The 20150-nt window shown below is 33.6% G+C and overlaps 1 pseudogene; it reads right to left on the reverse strand.

The window, feature by feature from the left end:
• The window catches only part of LOC115889631, a 56669-nt pseudogene that overhangs the window by 17335 nt on the left and 19184 nt on the right, over window positions 1-20150 (reverse strand).

Raw genomic sequence — 20150 nt, forward strand, 5'->3', positions numbered from 1 at the left:
ATATTTCGTTCAGTTACGTATTGCTAAACATTTGTTTTGAGATTTCTTATCACTTTCACCTCATGAAATCTCTCATTAAGGGGGAGGTGTTGTGAACATCCATTTAATATGGTTATATGTATATGTATATTCGACAAATTGTATAAAATATTATTTTACCCTTATTCTACGGCTATACCTAAAGAATTTAAGGTACGAAAAAATACCATCAACATTAATATTCTTCTCAGAAAGATGGGTGATGCAAATAAACAGAACCATTACCTTAAGATGAAATTTGGAAGAAATAGTCATAAATAGTTGCATCATTTTTATTTTTCCTTTGTAATTCGTTTACTTTCAGACGCGATGTCTGGTTCTATTTACTTAGAAATGGTCATGTTTGTCCCTTTGCAAACCTACAATAAAATATTATTAAGAAATAGTAGGTACGCCCGTGGATTTTCGGAGAGGGCTTTCTCATAAAAGCACGGTCACAGAAGGGACCAGGGACATTCATAAAAATTTTCATAGACGTAATACTGCTAAATTTATATTTTGTATTAAAAGTTTAAAATAAAAAGTAATAACAACTTGAAAAATTTAATTATAAAAAAAATAAAGAATAACATTCCCAACAAGTGGTGATACGAGTCAAATAGAGAACTACAACATTTGGTGGCAGCGACTACAAGATTGGTGACGACGGTGGTCCAATCCAGGATCACGACAATATATCTGCGTATCATCAGCATAAGCGTGTGTATGGGAATACCGGACTACATTTGTTATTTGCGAAGTATAAATACAAAACATAAGAGGCCCCAAGATTGAACCCTGAGGCACTCCCCGACCTAACTCAACAGGTCTGGAAATGTTTGTTCCCAATCTAACCATCTGCAGCCTATCTGTAAAATAACTCCCAATCATCCTGACCGCATCGTTCGAAAATCCGTAATAATGAAGCATTGACATGAGTACGTTATGATTCAAACAATCAAAGGCCTTACTGTAATCCAGCAATACTAGGATCGAAATATTACCCCTATCCAGCTCTGTCAATATATCATCCGATATTTTCAGTAAGGCACTCGCACAACTACGACCGGCACGGAAACCCGACTGATGACGGGCCAAAAATAATATGTTTTCTTCGAAAAATTACTGAGTTATAGCCAATTCTTATAATGTTTAAACAATTTCACTTAGTTAGCCATGGAAACAAGTTTAATCATCTTTGCTCTCAGAAATGTAAAGCTGTCACATCCAGACTTTGTAAATTAAAGTAAACAAAAATTGTAAATATGAATTTTTTAAACGAATAAAAGCGTGTAGGATTATTGGTTCAACTTTTCTTGGTCATACACTTTGGCCACACATTTTAGGAGGCCATACATTTAGAGGATACGTTGACCGGTGAATGTTACGTTTTTAAGAGAACGGTTTTTAAGACATGTTAGAAAAGCTAAATTTATTTATAGCGAATTCTTATCTTTCTAGACTAATTTCACTTAGATTGTATGGTATTCTTCTTCTGTTATGATTTATAACTTATAAAAAGTCAAAATATATTATTAAACGGTTATATATATTATTTTTAAAACTTTAAAAAAATAATATCACTACATACATTTTAAGTTATTTTAGAAAATGTTCAAAAAAAACCGCCATTGTTTTGTGTTGCATCTTTTAAAACTGAATTACTATCTATTCTCACAGAAGGACCGGTCGACTTAATTAAACTTCTCTCGTACCGTCACAACGAGCGCCTCTCTTAATTCATAAGATTTTTGTAAACCTTATTGTTAACCATACCGCATAAAAAAAATCTAAAATGGATACGTCAGGTGATCGAGGAGGCCCATGCAATTGGTCCACCTCTTCCTATCCCCGAGTTTGCATTATTATGATATAAATAATTTTGGGGGGTTATAATGAATGTTGGAACCACTCTATTGATGCGCGAGTATCTACATGCTCTTCTTCGCTTGAAAAATTCATATTTACAATTTTTGTTTATTTTAATTTAAAAAGTTTGGATGTAACAGCTTCACATTTCTGAGAGCAATGGCGATTGAACTTATTTCCATGGCTAACTAAGTGAAATTGTTTAAAAATGATAAGAATTATTGGCTATAACTCAGTAATTTTTCGAAGAAAACATATTATAGCTTATATCTCTAAAAAGCTTAAAAAATGGCGCTTTTTATGAAGTCATGGCCAACTATGGCTTCCATTTAAAAAAACATATGTTTGGGTCATATCTCAAAAATAACAGGCTTTAGAAAAAAACGGAAGACACAATCTCATTAAGGATGTGATTATCTTCAACTTTTATCTGAAAACTTTTTGTCTAAAATAGATTATAATGGAATTAGGGACAATTTTTAAAATAGCCGAAATTTGTTTTTTTCGAAATATCTAGCAAGCCATGAACTTTTTAAAAAATCTGAAAGGTGCATATTTGTGACCCCACAAAACTGCAATTCTTTACCCTTTAACAGACTCTCTATCTCCAGTAGTTTCCGAGAAACCCATAAAGAACATCGTTTTGACACTTCAGTTAGATTACATTCTCCAGCCGTATCCTTTGTCAAAAAATCTTGGTGAAAAGAACTAGGTGAATGAACCTTCCATCATAGATTACTTTAGATTGCCTACTCCCATATTATTTTGGGAGCTGTATTTTAGCTGCATCTACATATTACCGACATCATTACCGCTTTTATTTGAATCGCTGTTCTTTCCATTTTTATGATCAGATTTCAACTATTATTATACTATATTAGTATCATCAGCATACATAAAATATATTAGAGTGGTAAATCAGCTGCATATATTAAAAATAACAGAGGCCTCAAGATGGAAGTCTGAGGACCTGAACCTGATTAAATTTTTCCATCAGAGAGTACGTCTGATCCAACAACCCCCTCATTTGCTTCTAAAAACTATATAAACTATTAACATATTAAATATGCGTTTTCATAACTAAATCTACCTGGAAAATTTACTGTCGGAAATGTTTTATATTTTAATTGGCCATTAAAAGTATAATCTTCAGTTGTAAAATGTCGATAAGCTTTAAACATTTTCTCTGGTGGTATATTGTCTTCTATGAATTTGTTTCAGCTGCGTATCACCAGGAAACAACAAACTCGGGCAAACTATTTTTTGGATTCGGAAAGCAATGATTTTTCGGTCCATTCTTTAAGCACTTCGAAATACCAGAAAGTGACAGCATGGTGATGGCGAATTTTATTTCACGCAGAACAAAAATAGAAAGGAAAACACAACGGTGGCAAATCGTACATCCTTAATAAACCGCACTAAAAATTATGAAACAAACTTGATGGTTTGAAGTAGCGGCAATTTTTGGTGCGACCGTTGCGCCTCTAGCGGGATAACAGGCGCTATAAATAGCGTTATAAAAGCTGCCCCGAGAACTTCTATTCCTAGGTTTTTGCAAAGAACCGCACATTGCCAGGTTGTCGCACTGATGTGTTCTGTTGTTTGATTTCTTGTTTGACAGGATCTGCATGTAACTTCGTCTGTTAATTCAATTAGCTTTAATATTATTAGGTCTGTTGTAATTCTTGGCGAGTGTTCTACTATGATCGTAGATCGCGAAAACAACAATCGTCTAGATATCACAAATTTTGGTCTAACAGTCACATAACACAATCGACAAAAATCAACCTTGTAAATAGTCTTGTCTTTCCGGTGCGGAATGCTTTATGATTCGGAGACCTAACAACTATATTTTGGGACAAGGTCTTTTTTTCAATAAAAATAGTAATTTGTTAAAAAGGACTCAATTTATTTTGTTTATTATTCTAAATTCAAACATTACAATATGATCTAGACAATTTTACTATATTTTTATAACTTTGCAAACAAATCACTTTTGATAGCTTATTTTGACAAAAATCAAGCCAAATTTGCTGACAACTATATATTGGGACAGCACAACAGAAATTTGTTTAATACGGAGTTACATCACCTTTCGCCTTAACAACTGCCTGAACTCTTAATGGCATTGTATTTACCAAAGATTGGCACATTTGAGGAGAAAAATTATCCCAAATTTCCTGCAGTTTTGCCCGCAAATCAAAAATTGTTCGTTGAGGGTGGCTTCTTAAATATTGCTTCATTTTATGCCACACACTTCTATCACATTGAGGTCCGGACTACTTTCAGGATGGGATAGAACTTTTATATTATTATTACCGAACCAATTTTTAGTTGATTTTGCTGAATGGCACGATGCTCCATATTGTTGGAAAATATAGTCTTCGTTTGGAAACAATACTTGAGCACTAGGCAAAAGTGAGGTCTCAAGTATATGTTGATATCTTTGGGCGTTAACAGTGCCATCTATAAAATTTAATTTGCCCAAACCTCTTGCTGACATGCAACCCCAAACCATTATCCCCTTAGGAAATTTAACAACCCTCTTTAAGCAATCTTTATGAAAGGCTTCTGCTTTACTTTGTATTATTCGTTTTCGATGATCTCCAACGCAAACATAAAATTTAGACTCATCGCTAAATATGACCTTATTCCAATCATTTTGTGTCCACGATAATTTAGATTTTGCCCAATTGTAGCGATTTTTCTTTTGAATTTCTGTCAGTAGCGGTTTTTCTTTGGCCTAATTAAGAATTTGTATCTATAATCCTCAGGTAATTGATTATCCACACAAAATAAAGTTTACCTTGTAAAACCCCAGACCGCATTTGTGGATATATTTTCGGCAACATTCTCTTGATATATTTAAACCAGTTACAGTATTCCATTTAACTGTTACTTCGCGAAGAATACTTCTTCTCGCAGGCTTGCAAATTTTTACTAAATTTCGTAAATCTCTTTGAGATTCAACTTTTAGCCTTCACGAACTTTTACCTCTAACGTCTACATTGGCAGATTCACCGTATTTTTTTATTATATTAAAGACAGTGGTTTTTGGAATACTTAAATCATCAGAAAGTTTTCGAATTGTTTTTCCCGTACTGTATTGACGAATGATAATTTCGCGTAGTTTTTGATTTGTAGCTTTTCCACGGACCATTACTTTGAATTAAATAATTAACAAAATTGAAAATTAAAAAAATTAAAATTACTTACAGTAAACCTCAATACTTACAGTATCGAGTCACTTGCAAGCTGTCAATGCTGAAGTAAACAGTTTGCGACATTTGTGACGTTTATAGCAAAGCCGCCTATGGTGATATTAATTATTTAAAAATACTTGTCCCAACATTTAGTTGTCAGCAAATTTGTCCTTTTATGAATAAAATCCGCTACTGTAAATATGGATTGATTTACAAATTCATAAAAATATTGTCAAGTTGTTTAGGATATATGGCTATGTTTATATTTAAAAAATTAAACATATATTTTTCAAAACCAGGTCATTTTGGAAAACCAGGGCAATAATTCCATAATATGACCTTGTCCCAACATATAGTTGTTAGGGCTCTTATACTCATTGACCCCTTCGAGATGTGGTGCTGGAGGAGGATGTTGCGAATACCATGGACAGCACATCGCACAAAGGTATCGGTTCTTAATGAAATCCAATTACCACAAAAACTTTCCAGTAGTGTCTATAAATGCATCCCTTTCTTCTTCGGTCATGTCAATAGAAGCGTTTATATGGAGAGACTTGTAGTACAGGGAAGACCTGCAGGATCCCATCGCCGAGGCAGATCACTAACCAGGTGGGTGGACATGGTTGTAAAAACTTGTGAATACCAACCTGGAGGGTGCCGTTCGAAAAACAGAGGACAAAGAAAATTGTAGAAGGGTGGTGCGGTCCTTAGAGCCAGAACCAGAGCCATTACACGTCGTACGCGACGTACGGACTTACGATATACTCTTTGGTCTTCTTCGTTCCTTCCGATTTGGTGGTGTCCATTCGTGGTGATTTTGGGTAACCTTGTTTCTTCCATCCTTGCCCGTGCCCTCAACTGTTTTCTCTCTGTATCAGGCATTATTAAATCATATATTCCCATTCGTTGTTTTAAGTCGTTATTTCTAATTTTATGTCTCCTCGATATGTCTCTCCGAGCAATACAACGTACGTTTTTTAACAGATCTTTAGAATTCTAGAATTCTACATTTAGATAAATTTTTGGGCCTTTAATGTCGATTCTCACTATACCTTCCGTTTCCATTCCATATCCATTCCATATCCGTTCCGTATTTTAGATTGTATTCACGCTATACGCAGTGGCGGACTAAGCCTGTACGGGGCCCGGGGCGGCAAAGCTAAATGTGGCGCCCGGTCTGCACATTTTGTAAAGATTGAATGACGTATGAAGTAATGGTTGACAAATTTCAAGTATTTATATACTGTAGTAATTGTAATAAAGTCGATATATATATATATATATATATATATATATATATATATATATATATATATATATATATATATATATATATATATATATATATATATATATATATATATATATACACAGGTGTCACAGAAATAAGTGCAAGTATTTTAAGGGGTTGGTAGATAAAGAACCATATTTTTTCTTTATCGTTTTTCAAAATGAAAAAATAATGGAGTTATTTTACTTAATTTAAAAATTTTCCTGTTGTAAATTTGTTCTTGTAAATTTAATCTAATACCTATGTCCCTATGTTGTCATATTAACAAGAAATTATGTTTTTTAACTAAAAACTAAAAAAATTCCCGAAGTTTTCAATTCTTTTTTCGCGAAAAAAACCTCATAGGCGTGTTTCTGGGGTTGAACTATACTACCATAAAATACTTGTACTTATTTCTGGGACACCCTGTATATTACAGTCAGTATGTCCCCGGATTGTCTTTTACAAGAGGAAAACTTTTTAATTATTGACTTTTGAAAAAATGCGTTCATAAGAATTTTTGCTTGTTGTAAAATGGCGTTTATAATTTTCTAAATATCCATACCGTTCTAGAAAAAATAAAAAAAACTTAAAAATGTAGTTTTTTAATGTAATTTTTCCCTCAAAAAAATCCTAAAAAACTAAAAGGCCTAAAAATTAAAACGCTATGGTAATATAATTTGGATTTCATTTTTTCACAGATCGTTATAAATCATTTTGATTAACGTCATATTTTTTGATGTTAAGGTATCACATTTTCCGATAACTATTATCACCCTTTCCGTAACATTGAACTAAATAAATTTTGTGCTTCTTTAACATTTTAAAACAGCAAAAAATATAACTTTAATTAAAATTCTGTCAATAATAATCATCAAAAAATTATCACAAAATTATATTACCATAGAAAGGCAGTTCAAAAATTCAACTACATTTTTATGTTTTTTTAATTTTTCTCTAAAACGGTATGGAAATTTGGAAAAGTATAATGCCAGGGGCAGACCGCCCCCCCCCCCCCACCCTCTAGTCCGCCACTGGTTATACGTATGCTTCCGTTCCGTATCAGTTCCATACTTTTATTGTACAATTTATATTATTACAAAAATTTTATTTAAAAAAATTGTATCTTTTAAAATAGGTAATAGATTTAATTAAGAGACGAAAGAATAAATATCAGCAAAATGTTAACAGACCTGGTACAATAAAGAACTTGACAACACTGTTTCCGATACGCTTCGGTCCGTCCGCCCCAAAAAAAAATGTATGGAAGGAAAGGATATGGAACGGAAAGGAAACGGAGCGGATAGTGTGCATTGTGCTATTCATTTACATGATATAATATTTTATGTAAACGGAAGGTAGCTGATACGGAAAGTATAGTGAGAGTCATCCTTTTTTTTTACATGTATGCGTACTCAAGTGTATACGCAATTTTATAATAAACGATCCACGCATTATAAAGAACACCGTTTCGGTATTCTATCTGCAATCTTCGGCGCAACAGGTCTGGATCCGATCGTGCCCCACAGCGAATTCGCTCTCTAATTTAATACCATTAGTTTTTTTCTCAAAGTTGCGTACGCTATCTGTCAGAAAATGCAAATGAGATCGGCGACAGAATCGCTGTTTCCCCGGCCGAAGCCCGGACCGACGCGACGCGCGTACCGATAAGGTCCGCGATTTCCCGCCATCTCACGCGGTGGCGCTGCCGTTCCCGCTAGCCGCTCGCTACTTTAGATAAGGCGGCAATTACCGAGATTTTAAACACGATCAGTGTCGCCTCAGGCCACCAGGATTTTTCTCCATCTTTTTTATTATCCCGATTAGTCGGCAGTAACGTACTAAAATATCGAATAGGGATTATTCACATATTAACACTTTTACACATTTTAAATTTTTTTATAAAAATCTACAGTAACTAATGTCTAGTAAACCCTAAATAATCGAGCTTTTGCTACTGCTTTGTTAACAAAATGAATTTAAAAGAATTCAACTAATTAGCTTGGCTGAACGATTTCATACTTTGTAGTAGATTGTAGATTTTATGAGGGGGGAGGGGGAAGTTCATCATTGCGACCTTATTGATCTACTGTGTCCCCCTTTCTTGAGTTATAACTCATCATACAGTTTCAGGGCTTTGACAAAAGCCAGTATTACCCTGAATGTGGTAGACAATGATTCAGTATTAAAACTAAAAGATTTTTTTTGCTTACAGTGTGTAAGCAAAATAAATAAAGACAATGGAAGTTCGAAACTGTTTTAGTTTTAAAAGCCAGTATCTGAGACGGTTTTACAGAGATCAGTTCTGCATCCTCGATATCAGTCGTACTTGGTCGTACCAAAGTTTATGGCACGAATGGTTGTCGTCTCGGCGCACTCAGTGATGAAGTGTTCTGGTATTTCTCCATTTTCCCCACAGAATCTGCATTCGCCGTTGTTTTTTAGCTTCAATCTACTGAGGTATTCGTATTGAGGAGACAGTGTCCTGTTAAAAACCCCGTGACAATCCGAAGAGTGCTCTTACTAAATCAAGGAAAATCTTTGATTTGATCATAAATATGCTCGTTATAGGCATACCCCAAAAGTACATAAAAATGTACTTTTGGGGGTGGTTTTGGAGTGGTTTGCACCCTCGCAGGGGTGGGGACTTTTTGTATGTTAATCGGGGCAACCAAAACTAGATATTAAGCAAAAATCAGCTTCATGTGATTTTGTTCCACGAGCGACCTTAAATGCATTGGGGTATTGGTCGTAAGTCCTGAGAAATTTCTTCGAGTGTCTTAGACCGTTGGAGGCATTGGAGGATTCCCATTCCAGATTCCAGATTACGGAAGGAGTCTTCTATGTTCTTCTGTATTAAGTTGGTTTTCATTTGAGCAGCAGAACAGTTCTGTTCCAGCTAGTGGAGTGTTGGCTCCTTTTCTAGCTAGATCGTTTGCTTTATCATTACCTTCTATCCTTTGGTGGGCTGGCACCCAGAGTAGGAGGACTTTATTTTCTTTGCTTAATTTGTTCAGCTTCAATCTAGGCATTCTTTGGCCAACTTCGAATTGATGGTTACTGAATTGATCGCTCTTAAGGCTGCTTGACTCGGATTGACTTTGTAGTTAATTTTTAGTTAGTTAATTTTTTCTGAATAAATATGTCAACTGTCGCTGGCTTATTACTTTATGTTCTGGGAATTATCTCATAAAATAGGTACATAAAAATGAACATTTTCTCAAACATCAAAATATATATCTAGACAGTAGAAACTTGTGCCTTCTGCGGTAGAGGTGGGAATTCTAGTTCCTTGGGAGGAACTAGTTCCTTAGTTCTAGTTCCTCTAGAGGAATAGTTCCTTGAACTAGGTCTTTAGTTCACAATAGATCCCGACTAACATTCACATCCCCCTTGCTTACTAATCCCCCTTGCTCGCTATGTACGGAGATATAACGAGACGTGTAATTGTGTATGTTAAAAACATATAGGTAAGTTTTATTGCAGATAAAAAAAATAAAAAGAAACTCAAATCAGAATTTAAAAATCTATATCAATAATGAATTGGAGCAAATATTACAAACATTTTACGAAAAATTGCATTTTTCCTCACTTTAAAAATTCAGAATATCTACTTCGTTTTATATTTATTAATTTTAGGGACCTAAACCATTCCCGTAAAATATTTAAAAACCAAACTAAAAATCAAAAACAGTATCCACGACAATTTTCTGTAGTAATTACGCCGCGCCGGCTGTGGCAATAGACAAGGCCGAATCCATCGTCGTCGCCTTGTATTATATCTCGGATCTGCCGACTGAATAGATTCCCGTGAACTAGTCTTTTAATAGTTCCTTTATGTCCGGATCCGATAATATCCGGCTGGCACTCCCCACGCCTGCCTAGCATCAATCGCGCTGGCTGATCCATACGTAAACTAGTCTTTTATTTAGTTCCTCTAGTTCCTTTAGGTCCGGATCCGATAACATACGGCGCGGCATACGGCTGGCACTTCCCACTCGCGCTGTGCCGATCCGTTCGTACGTAAACTAGTCTATTTAGTTTAGTTCCTCTAGGTCCGAATCCGATAACGTACAGCTGGCACTCCCCACTCCTGTCGACCATTGGGCTACGCGCGCTAGCCGATACGTCGCCGTCGCATATTATTCTATATCGGTCAAAGTCTCGATCCCGGAATAGGTCCTGAGGAACTAGTTCTTTGAGAAACCAGGAACTTCCTTTTACTCCGGCGTCGGAATAGTTCATTGGAACTACACACCTCTATTCTGCGGTGGATGTTGCATTATAATATTTTTTTATTTTTCATATATCTCAGATTTTGAACAGGATCTTAGTGAGTATGAAACTTGACAAATCCTTCTTTACAACTCCTTTAGGAGCTTCTTCAGGAAGGGAATAGTGGAAAATTACGATAATTAAATGTATAAAAACGTAGAGAAATTTAAAGAAGGGTTTAGATTAATAATAATAATAGTAACTCCCGTATATAGCGTTTAACGCCTTGGGAGTAGCAAGGTACAGCTTGCCATGCTAGAGCCGTCCGGTATACAAGGAAGGTAATGTGGCTAGCACTATGCTTCAACCGCCTATTATTACCTCAGGATTGTGAATCCCAAGTACTCATTTAAGGCTGAGTCGACCTAGGTACCCAAACTATTTTTATTTTAATAAAAATAGTCGGCTGATGCAATGCCGGGTGTAGGATTATATATCCTAGGTTTAGATTATATATAGAAAATAAATAACAACATACTTAGTTTAAAACATCCGCAAGATATACTAAGAAACAATTATTTGTTGAGGTTATAAATCATACTTGGGGAAAACTGAACTCAATGACTAAAGAACACCAGGACTAATAACATCCGAGACCAAATTGTCCACCATACCACCAAAGAGTGCCGTGGCATATATTTTCCTGAACATTGCTGCTTGAAGAGATATTTATATTTTTAATAAATGTTTTGACTACGCCACAGAGTATCATATTAATTGATTACGATATAAACGCATTAAGATGTTAACAAAAGGTACAAAACTAGTATCGACGTATAGCACATATGGAGTACATATAATATCAGAAAAATAATTATCGAATTCAATAAGAAAACTAAGAAAATGCTAAAAAGGTGGGGTGAACTGTTTATTTACCTATGGAACGTAACTTCTGACTCTTTCTTATCGCTGCGGCTTTTGCACTTAAAAGCTGAACAGCTAATCACCATTTTAATAAAGTTTATACAAAGTTCACTACACACAAACTATTAAAAATCGCTAAAATTGCTGATGACTCATTCGCTGTAACCAAAAAAATGGCGTCTAATATCACAAATTCTGCTGCAGCCCGTATATGGGCGCTACAAGTCCTTATATTCTTTAGTCATTGACTTAACTAGTCAAGCGAGCACGGTAACTTGAACTCGATCTCAAAAGCAAAACTTAATTGACCAATGCAGTTTTGCTTTTGACAGACCAATTTAAAAAATCATAGAATCATAAAAAATGTACACTAACCTCTGCCATCGTACGTCACAGCGTTGCTACCCCCTTGCCACGCCCACGAGCACAAGTCGCATGTGGTGACGCCATCCGGTGTGACGTCATCTAGGAACAGCGGCCGTGGAGGTGGAGGTACGAAACTTAGGAATCCGTCTTCGGCGGGATCGAAGGGTATCCTGGGGGAGGAGAGTTCATCGTCCGATGGCCAGAACTCCAGGTCCTCGCTGTGGTTGGAGTCCGTAGGCAGTCCCGTCTAGAAAAAAAAGAAATCATTAGTTATTTATTACAATACAGGTCCGAGACAAGGATGAACGGTTTTTAGTTTGGAGATGGATGCAAATTCACAGTAAATAGGATTTCGAGTCGAATATACACGGTAAAAGAAACTCTCGATAAAAGAAACATATTTTCGCTTTATCGTTTTTCAAATAAGTCCAAAATAACGGAGTTATTTTACTTTAAAAATTTCCAAGAAAAATAATTTTTTTTTGGTAAAATTTTCAGAACCACTGGATCTTTTCTGGATTTTCTTTCTTGTAAATTCAATCTAATACCTATGTTGCCATATTATCAAGAAATGATATTTTTAACTAAAGACTAAAACAAATTCCAAAAAATTTTTAATTTTTTTTTGCGAAAAAAACCTCATACGCGTGTTTTCTGGTGTTGAACTATATAATACTACCAGTTAAAATACTTGCACTTATTTCTGGGACACCTCTCATACGAGACGCGGAGGCTCTAAGTCAAACGACAGTTTGTCTTAAAATGAAATTTTGGGAGCATATTTAACCTACATATGCTCTTGCTTAGGACATTTTTTAAAAATATAAAGAGTTCTACAGGGTGTCCCCAAAAAAAGTTACATATCAAAGCTGTGTTTTTTGTAATGGAACACCCTATATATTAATTGTTTTGCGGATTCTAGGAGAAAAAAAGGTGGGTTTCAATTACTAAAATGTAAGGTTTTTGACATTTTTAACATTTTCTAAAAATGAAGAACAAATTTTAAATTTCAATGAAAGCTACCTATATTGGAATTTACCCGGTATAGCCTAATACGTAGTTAAAATCAGTGTTGTACTTTAAATCATACCAAAAACCCATACCATACTTGACCCAAAAAGTTATACAGGGTGAGACAAAATTAATATTGAATATTGGTCACCTTTAAAAGAAAATTACTCTTTTATTTTAAATGGAACACCCTGTATATTATTCTGATATTCAATTGAGGATTCATGTCTCTTCAAAATACTATTAGGTTACCTACCCACCAAACAAAGATTTTTCTAAATATTTCCATTTTTATGATTTATTTTTTATGTCAGTAGATATCTTTATTACTTATAATATACAGGGTGTACCAGAAATCAGTGCAAGTATTTTAAGGGGTGGTAGATCTCGATAAAATAAACATATTTTCTCTTTATCGTTTTTCAAATAAGTCCAAAATAACGGAGTTATTTTACTTTGAAAATTTAAAAAAAAAAAATTTGCTAAAATTTTGAGAACCACTGGATCTTTTCTGTATTTTCTTTCTTGTAAATTTAATCTACTACCTATGTTGCCATATTATAAAAAAATTATGTTTTTTAACTAAAAACAAAAAAAATTCCAAAATTTTTTTAAAAAAATTCCGAATTTTCAAAATTTTTTTTCGCGAAAACCTCACAGGCGTGTTTTTGGGGTTGAACTATACTCCCTGTTAAAATACTTGCACTTATTTCTGGGACACCCTGTATATACGATAAAATCTAGGTAGCTGTGATATACCTGACGTTACTTCAACATAACTGTCAAATTAGTTCAACTTTAACAACAAACTATACAGGGTGCTAGTGGTGCTACAAATTCGGGATACGAGCATTGGTATCTCGGTAATCGTAATAGCTGCTTTTCGAAGTAGAACTTCACCTATGCCTCTTATTATGAAAAGATTTTTTGAAAAGAGAATCATTTTATGCAGTGAACAGGAAAGGAACTTATAAGCATTTGATTTCATCTAGTTAATTTTTGTCACATAATTATACGTTTATATCCAGTTTTAATTCTGTAATAATTAAAATATGGCTTTATTAATAAATATTTTTATAAATATGGAATATCTTTAATTTTTGTTAAATTAATGAAAGGTATCACATCCACCTAGATTTTATCAAATAATAAAGATCTGCTCACGTAAAATTATAAAAATGAAAATATCTAGGAAAATATTTGTCTAAGGGGTAACCTTAATAATATTTTGAAGAGATTTTCATTCTCCATTGAATTCTGGAATAATATACTGGGTGTTCTATTTAAAATAAAGGAGTAATTTGCTTTTAGAAGTGACTAATGTTCAATATTAATTTTGTCTCACCCTGTATAGCTTTTCGGGACAAATTTTAATTTGGTTTAACAAACAATTTTTATTTTAACTAAATATGGGGCTATACAGGGTAACTTACAATTTAGGTAGCTGTTATCGAAATTTAAATGTTATTCTTCATTTTCACAAAATGTGAAATACGAGTATGTCAAAAGTCAAAAGCCTTACATTTTAGGTATATGCTACTTTAATAAAACTTACTTTTATTTTTTTTCCTAGAATATTATATATTTTTAAAAAATGCTTCCAATTAACCTACATATGGTCCCAAAACTTCGTTTTGATATAAACTACTGTTCTCCTTGGAGCCTCCGCGTCGTATGAGGAGCGCCACCCTGTACAAATATGCTTACAATACAAAAAATGTGATTACGCTAGGGCGTAATGTAACCGTCATGCTTTGTACAGGTACAAAGCATGAAATTACAAGAAGAAGAAGAAGAAGCAACCCTGAACTATACACGGTTGTTTACCACATACGACACGGAGTATTGTAAGCTAAACGATTAGATCTTTGCAAATTGTAAGTTTTGGGTTCGTTGAAGGACTATTAGAGCTACAATTTAAAAATATTTTTACAAGATACAGGATGTCCCAAATAAATACAAAATATCAAAGTTGTATTTTTTTAAATGGAACACCCTGTATATTATTACATTTTTAGTTTCTACGATTAAATTAAAGGTAAATTTGATTAAGGTTTACTCCATTTTAATCTTACCGTTTCTGAAATATTCAGGTTTTTGTCAAAATACAGTAATAATTTTAATGCTTCATTTATCAAGGCCTATTTAAGTTTTTAAAAACAAATATTGTACTGAAGTATTTTTATTTACTAAATTTTGTGTTGCAATAATAAAAATTATACTACCTTATACAGAGTGTCTAAAAATTTATTTTAAATAATTACTGGCTTTAAACGGCAATAACTTGTTTAATTTAAATGGAACATCCCATATATTTTACAAGAATCATATGCACAATTTAATTGTTTATCAAATTGTATTATACCATTTTTTACCTATATCTTCAAGTTTTCTTGGAAAATGCATTTTACTATCATTTAGACCTCATTTATCAATATACCCATGGAATATTGATATTTTAGATTATTTTTAAAGAATACAGATACTAATATTGTCGATATAGTTCGTTTATTTCATTAAAAAATAAAAAAACTGTTTAAATTAAAGAGGACCAATTAATATGATTCCACTATTCAAACTACATTAATTATTGACTGTTTGCGTTGATTAATAATAATTGCTCCAAATTCTAAAAACCTGAATATTGTGTGTTTATTATAGATAATGTGGTAAAAAGTAACACCTTAAAAATTATTATTATATTGATTTCTGATTGAAATCCACATTTATTTAGAATGATTTATTAACTATATGAACACAATTAAGTATGTAATTAATATTTGGTTGGAAATAATGGTGGTATATTCAATTAATGTTATACTCTTTTATAAAGATTTAAATAGTTTTTTTTGTATACAAATGGGCTAGTAATAATATCGCTTTTAGCAGCTGTACATTTTGTGCATTGCTTTATAGACAATCTAAAATGTCAATATTCCATCGGTAATAAATAAATAAATGAGTTCTAAATTATAAAAAAATGCATTTTCTACGAAAACTTGAAGGGATAAGTAAAAAATAGTATAATACAATTTAATAGACAATCAAATTGTGCATCTGATTCTCCTAAAATATACATAAAATAAATTATACAAGTTATTGCCGTTTAAAGCTAGAAATTATTTAAAATCAATTTTTAGACACTCTGTATGAGGTAGTATTATTTTTATTACTGCAACACAATAACTGATCAATAAATAAACTTCAGTAAATATTTAGTGTGTGATATTTAGTGTTAAAAACTTTAATACCCTTGGAAGAATGAAGTCTTAAAATTTTAACTGCAATTTCACAAAATTGAAAATATTTCAAAAACGGTAAGGTTTAAGTGACATAAACCTTAATCAAATTTACCTTTATTTTAATCGTAGAAACCAAAAATGTAATAATATACAGGGTATTCCATTTAAAAAATACAACTTTGATATTTTTTATTTATTTGGGACACTCTGTATCTTATAAAAATATTTTTAAACTGTACCGTTCAGCTACAATACTCCGTGTCGTAAGTGGTGAACAACCCTGTATTTACTTTTAAAGCAATTTGTATTTGTCACAGTATTCTCAGACCTATAATCATTTAAAACCTTTTGGTAGTTATCTATGGTCAGAATATTCTCTGCCCATCTCCTACCGCTACTGTAAAGCTAATCTTTAGTGTCATAATTCGTCTACCAAATTGGTAGGTATTTTCGATACAAACAGGTTAGAAGTGTCATTAGAGCGGCCGGCATCGGGGTCCGAAATAACCCGAAACCCAGCCTACTATTTCGGTTTTTATCTAAACGGGCTACTGTCTAGAGCCGCTTAACGCATCAGGTACGAACTAATGGCGTCGTTATTAGGACCCGTTTTGCCTTAACTACGTGTGGATATTTATAAAGACATTAAACCCTACACTTGGAAGATTAAGCAATTAGCTGTAGGTTAAAATGGACCGAAGGAAAAAAAAGTTATAATAATATCCTCGTTATGTGACGAACAGCGTAACTAACTAGATGGGACTAGTGAGCGAACCGATTTTCGTGATGAGTTTTTTCTTAGTGTTTTAGATTACCGAAAACACGATGTATATCTACTTTATCTGATTGATATCTACAGAACACGTTAACATTATTTTTTTATGTATTTTTAAGTATAGATTTTAGTGGAAGTTCAGTAGTTAGTAAAAGTAATTTCAGTGCGATTATTCTTTAGGAAAATGATGTTTAATGTTTTTAACCAAATATACAGGGTTGTTAAAAAATATCAAAAATAAAAGAAATATATTAATAACGTAAAAAATAAGAAAGATGTTTAAAGGCAACACTAGAAGAAATCTTCCATCAACTATATGTAAAATCGCTATTGTGGGCTACTCAAACCGGTCTCAAAATGCAAAATTCACTCAAATAGCCATTTAGTTTGGTCATGGCAACACTCTCCATTGGTAATCGAAAAATTAACAAACAAACATAGCTGATTGGATAAAAATTGATAGTTAAAATACAGACTCACCCGGGGAAACTCCACCCCCTGCCACTGATATATTCTATCAATATATCCCATCCATATTTTCCATCATCTAAATATTATTCGTTACCATTCAGTGGCCACCGAAACGATAGCGGGCTCCTCCGGACGCAAATTCGCCGCTAACAGATTGCATCCCAACAATAGGCTAGGGTAACCTCACTACCCAACGCGACGTGTCGCAATCGAGAAGAATAAGGGAACCTTCAAAATCCAAGACCAACCCGAATGGGGGGGGGGCCGGGGGGGGCAAGACGTCACAAGAGTTTTTCTTCTGGTCAAACGACCCGTTGCCTTACAGTACATGCAACGTTTATGGTCAAAATACTCTCAACCCCCAAATAACAGCTCTATGACAAAACACACACAACACAGCGGCGCCTATCAATACTGACTCGCCTCCGAAGCTAAGCCCCTCTTACACACAATTTACCGATCGTAAATGTTACAACTGCCAATGAAATATATTATGTGCTCAATCGACTTTCAAATAAGAGTGTTTTAGCATTACTAGATAAATAATAAATTTCCAATATAAAACCATATTTAAACAACTTATTTACCAGTTTAAAACATATATTGAAAAACCAAATAAAGGATTAAAAATAGATGAGAAATATAACCGATCTAAAATCGCTGATGACATAGTCCTAATTGCCAGTAGTCCTTAAGAACTACAAACAAAAATTAACGAACTAGTAGGTCTCAAAGAAATTTAGAAAAAACTGAAGTAATGTACGACTAAAGTAAACGAACTATTAGACAAAGACATTCTAATAAAAGACATTCATAATAACACAAAACCAAATTTCGAAAGTTTTTTAGAAAACTCTGAAAATGATGTAAATGAACACGAACAGAAGCAAAATATTATTTCTAAATATTAATAATAATGTTCTCATTACTTCTGTTGGTTTTGTTAAAAAAAAACACTGAACAAAATAAGTTTCCTTCAAGAAAACAAAACATAGTAATTATTGGCTTTGTGGTATTAGTTTCTAAAATTATTGTATATTATGACATAATTTATGTTTTAATACATAACACTCAACAAATCGTTAGAAGACAATGTCGAAAAATACACATACTCTATTTTTGAGCAAGGAATATTTCCCAAACCCAAAAAACTAACTAACCAATGAATTAACACCCTCCAAATAACCACGCTAACCAACCTGCCAAATAACAAAACCAATCCAACCAAAAGAGTGAAACCAATGCAAATCACACATAAGCAAAAAAAAATATTCAAATAAAATTGAAATTTTTTTTTTTTATTGTTTTTATTTTGCCATTATTGTTTTGCTTTACATTTTTTGACTGTGGTAAAAAAACGATACATTGCATAGTTTTTGTAAAAGTAATAATAATTTTATTTTATTTTTTTAATTATATATTATCTTATGAATAACATTTTCTAATTTGTGTTCTATTAAGTTTCATTCTTACTAAAAAACGTAACGTAAAACATAAAATTGAAAAAAAAATTGTTTATTTTTAAATTAACAGTAATATTAGCAATTTATATTGGTAAAGTTATTGCATTTTTTGACATTTAATAAATGCATCAAATATATTAATGTCTTTTTTTCTTGTTCTTTCTCTATATAAGCTTACTTATAAAATCATAGGTTTTTTTTATTATCATGATTTATTTTGTAAGAATCTTTTTTCTTCTGGAATTTGTAAAATACACCTTTACACGTACGGAGTGTGGGACTCAATCTCTTCTTAAGCTGCCTGGAGGACACTGCCCACTAAACGTCACCCCCATCCTGCCACGTCTACCTGAACCCGCTGGACGCATCTCCTCAAGTGGGCACCGGACTGTTCCTTTTTTGTCATTACCCTGCTCTTCGCTGTATTTTTCCTCTAGTATATTTTGACTTGAGTTTTGAGATGACTTCAAAGTATTCTCTTCTTTCTGTTACCGATTTTAAGAAGGTATCTGCGGAGATGTTGCCACCAATCATCATGCGTGCCTCACATCTTCCTTGTTCCCATCTTGGACAAACAAACATTGTCATTCTGCCGGAGTATCATTGGGTTAGCACAGTATCGGCATTCCGCGACTTCCTCTTTCCAATTTTACAGAGGTAACTCCTAAAATTTCCGTGACCACTCAATATTTGAGTAAGATTGAAGTTTACCTCTCCATGCTTTCTTTTTAATCCACATATTTATATTGGGGATGAGCTTATTTTCCATCTTCCTTTTTGCGATACTTCCCATTCTGCTGCCACTGCTGCACTGTGCGGTTTCCCTCCATCTCTCTGCTTGCCCTGGTTTTTACTTCACCCTTGAGAAAAAGTCGTTCTCTTTCTCTTGAGAGAAGATGCAGGGGCACCAGACTCGATATCACCAAGGCTGCCTCAGTTGAAGTTGTCCGGTACGCCGAGCAGACCCTCAAAGCCATGACTCTCTGCCTTCAAAGTCTTTTTTTTTTATTTACGTGCATATTGGTTGCTTCGTTTCACACAGGTGCTCCATACATAATAATATTCTGGCGCGCATATGCTAACACTCTTTTCTTTGCTGGTGTTGGGCCCCGAACGTTTAGCAGTATTGCGGACAACGCTTGAGCAGTTCGTTGTGATTTCAAACACACCTCCTTGATATGCAGGCCCATCGTGAGTGCACGATCTATGTGGAATCCAAGATAGTTGGCTTGCTTTACTGGATTTATTATTATATCCCTAAAATTAAACCTTATATGGTCCAACACTACTCTTGCGACAAGTAAAGAAAATACATGTAACTAG

This window comes from Sitophilus oryzae, unplaced genomic scaffold (assembly GCF_002938485.1).
Source record: "Sitophilus oryzae breed Bouriz unplaced genomic scaffold, Soryzae_2.0 scaffold_1177_pilon_pilon, whole genome shotgun sequence".
Lineage (NCBI taxonomy): Eukaryota > Metazoa > Arthropoda > Insecta > Coleoptera > Curculionidae > Sitophilus > Sitophilus oryzae.